The 3,731-nt window shown below is 44.6% G+C and overlaps 1 pseudogene; it reads right to left on the bottom strand.

Annotated features, from left to right (window-relative positions):
* Positions 1-218: 218 nt before the first annotated feature.
* On the bottom strand, positions 219-337 carry LOC122540063 (5S ribosomal RNA; annotated as a pseudogene).
* Between the last annotated feature and the right edge of the window lie 3,394 nt (positions 338-3,731).

Genomic DNA, 3,731 nt, shown 5'->3' with positions numbered 1-3,731 from the left:
GGTATTTTTGAATTTTAGTCTGTACTGTTTGTCCTGTTCGGGTCCGAACTCTGCTGGTTTAAAGGTGGTCCAGAGTCCGTGTGGGATGAGTTGGTTACGGAGGCAGGCACTGAGGAAGCAAATGTGGCTATGGTAGCGAGTTTGTGTCACAATCAGTGTGACTGGTGCTGCCAATTCCAATACTGGACTGGTTTGATGACTAGTGTTGCCGCAGGCAAAGCCGACTGCACCTGGTTTTTCCAGGCATTCTCCCATCGCAGTACTAACCAGGCCTGAATTTGCTTACCTTCTGAGATCAGACAAGATCAGGTGCTTTCAGACTAGCACGGCTGTAGGCTGAGTCCCTCGCTTTCCAGCCTCCTGATTTCTGCCTCGAGAGTCATAGAGTCATAGAGATGTAAAGCATGGAAACTGACCCTTCAGTCCAACTCGTCCATGCTGACCAGATATCCCAACCCAATCTAATCCCACCTGCCAGCATCCGGCCCATATCCCTCCAAACCCTTCCTATTCATATATCCATCCAAATGCCTTTTAAATGTTGCAATTGCACTAGCGTCCACCACTTTCTCTGGCAGCTCATACACGTACCACTCTCTGTGTAAAAAAGTTACCTCTTAGGTCCCTTTTATATAGAACATAGAACATAGAACATAGAAGAATACAGCGCAGTACAGGCCCTTTGGCCCTCGATGTTGCGCCGATCCAAGCCCACCTAACCTATACTAACCCACTATCCTCCATATACCTATCCAATGCCCGCTTAAATGCCCATAAAGAGGGAGAGTCCACCACTGCTACTGGCAGGGCATTCCATGAACTTACGACTCGCTGAGTGAAGAACCTACCCCTAACTTCAGTCCTATATCTACCCCCCCTTAATTTAAAGCTATGCCCTCTTGTAATACCCGACTCCATACGCGGGAAAAGGTTCACACTGTCAACCCTATCTAACCCCCTAATCATCTTGTACACCTCAATCAAGTCACCCCTAAACCGTCTTTTCTCTAATGAAAACAGCCCCAAGTGTCTCAGTCTTTCCTCATACGATCTTCCTTCCATACCAGGCAACATCCTGGTAAACCTCCTCTGCACCCGTTCCAGTGCCTCCACGTCCTTCCTATAGTATGGCGACCAAAACTGCACACAATATTCCAGATGCGGCCGCACCAGAGTCTTATACAACTGCATCATGACCTCAGGACTCCGGAACTCAATTCCTCTACCAATAAAAGCCAGTACGCCATATGCCTTCCTCACCGCACTATTTACCTGGGTGGCAACTTTCAGAGATCTGTGTACATGGACACCAAGATCCCTCTGCTCATCCACACTACCAAGTATCCGACCATTAGCCCAGTACCCCATCTTTTTGTTATTCTTCCCAAAGTGAATCACCTCACACTTAGCTACATTGAATTCCATTTGCCACCTTTCTGCCCAGCTCTGCAGCTTCTCGATATCCTGCTGTAACCTGCCACATCCTTCCTCACTGTCAACAACTCCTCCGACTTTCGTATCATCCGCAAACTTGCTCACCCAACCTTCTAACCCCTCTTCCAGGTCATTTATAAAAATGACAAACAGCAATGGTCCCAAAACAGATCCTTGCGGAACACCGCTAGTGACGGCACTCCATGAAGAAACTTTGCCATCAACTACTACCCTCTGTCTTCTTCCATCCAGCCAATTCCTAATCCAAACCTCCAACTCACCCTCAATGCCATATCTCCGTATTTTCTGCAGTAGCCTACCATGGGGAACCTTATCAAACGCCTTACTAAAATCCATATATACCACATCTACCGCTTTCCCCTCATCAACCTCCTTCGTCACCTTTTCAAAGAATTCAATAAGGTTTGTGAGGCACGACCTGCCCTTCACAAAACCATGCTGACTATCCTTGATCACATTATTCCTATCCAGATGTGCATAAATCCTATCCCTTACAATTCTCTCTAAGACTTTGCCCACAACAGAAGTGAGACTCACCGGCCTATAGTTACTAGGGTTATCCCTACTCCCCTTTTTGAACAAGGGAACCACATTTGCTATCCTCCAGTCTTCTGGCACTACTCCTGTAGACAAAGAGGACATAAAAATCAAGGCCAATGGCTCTGCAATCTCCTCCCTTGCTTCCCAGAGAATCCTAGGATAAATGCCATCAGGCCCAGGGGACTTATCTATTTTCACCTTTTCCAGGATTTCCAACACCTCTTCTCTACATACCTCAAAGCCATCCATTTTACTTATTTGTGACTCAGTATTCGCATCGACGACAATGCCCTGTTCCTGAGTAAATACTGAAGAAAAGTATTCATTCAGTGTCTCCCCAATCTCTTCCGCCTCCACACGCAACTTCCCACTACTATCCTTGACTGGACCTTCTCACCCTAAACCTATGCCCTCTAGTTCTGGACTCTCCCACCCCAGGGAAAAGACTTTGCCCATTTATCCTATCCATGCTCCTCATAATTTTGTAAACCTCTATAAGGTCACCCCTCAGCCTCCGACGCTCCAGGGAAAACAGCCCCAGCCTATTCAACCTCATCCTATAGCTCAGATCCTCCAACCCTAGCAACATGCTTGTAAATCTTTTCGGAACCCTTTCAAATTTCACAATATCCTTCTAACAGAAAGCAGACCAGAATTGGATGCAATGTTCCAAAAGTGGCCTAATCAATGTCCTGTACAGCCCCACCATGACCTCCTAACTCCTGTACTCAATACTCTGACCAATAAAGGAAAACATACCAAAGACCTTCTTCACTGTCCTATCTACCTCCCATAAGGCAAATGGCACTGGTTAGGCCTTCCAGAATCATGGAAATGCTTCTTGGTTAACATGTAAGGTGGTCTTGGCAGCTTCGATAGTCCTTCAACCTTCCTGAAAAACCTCTGGGTATTTAACTAAGTGAAGATAGTGAGGGATAAGGAATGAATGTCAAGATAACCTGATGGATCTTGAGCCTCTTTGTAAATGTCTGTTGTACTTATTTTGCTCCTCTGAATTAAGCTTTTCTATTAACATTTATAAAGTTCCATGGAATGCATGTCTTATGACCTTCATGAGCATGCGCATTAAATGCAGTTTGCAATAAAATGTTTAAAAAGTAACTCCCCCACCACAAGATACTGAAGTTGACTATAATTCTTGCAGCTAATAGTACCTGGTTAGTTATGCAAACAGTAATACTGCTCTGCATTTTCTGCTAATTATAAAGTGTTCACATTGATGGTAACCTGACACTTAACAATAATTATCATCTCTATTTTCCTGAAAAATTACTTCAAATGGTTATACAATATCACATTGAGTTAACAACAATTTGGGCAATTATTCAAGCCTTGGTTTTGAAGCCACTAAGTTGGAATGAAGGGAGGGGAGTGGACAAACATATTAAATGATAGCCACATCTGTGTTCCACTGCTGAGAAAATTTGAAAATCACACAACACCAGGTTATAGTCCAGCAGGTTTAATTGGAAGCACACTAGCTTTCGGAGCGACGCTCCTTCATCAGGTGATTGTCATTGTGATTTTTAACTTTGTACACCCCAGTCCAACACCGGCATCTCCAAATCGAGAAAATTTGAGATATCACTCGCCAACCAGCTCATTAAGAACTGACTGATGAGCTTCAAGTTTATTGACAAATCACAGGCCTCGACACTGGATTGTAAGCAGTTTACAAACTCGCCTCATTATCTACTATCCCATCCCTCTGGTGA

The sequence above is a fragment of the Chiloscyllium plagiosum genome, unplaced genomic scaffold (genome assembly GCF_037043375.1).
Source record: "Chiloscyllium plagiosum isolate Xiang-an unplaced genomic scaffold, Cpla_swu_hap1 HiC_scaffold_32, whole genome shotgun sequence".
Lineage (NCBI taxonomy): Eukaryota > Metazoa > Chordata > Chondrichthyes > Orectolobiformes > Hemiscylliidae > Chiloscyllium > Chiloscyllium plagiosum.
Note: the sequence above shows the minus strand (reverse complement) of the source record. Positions and strands in the feature narration are given on the sequence as shown.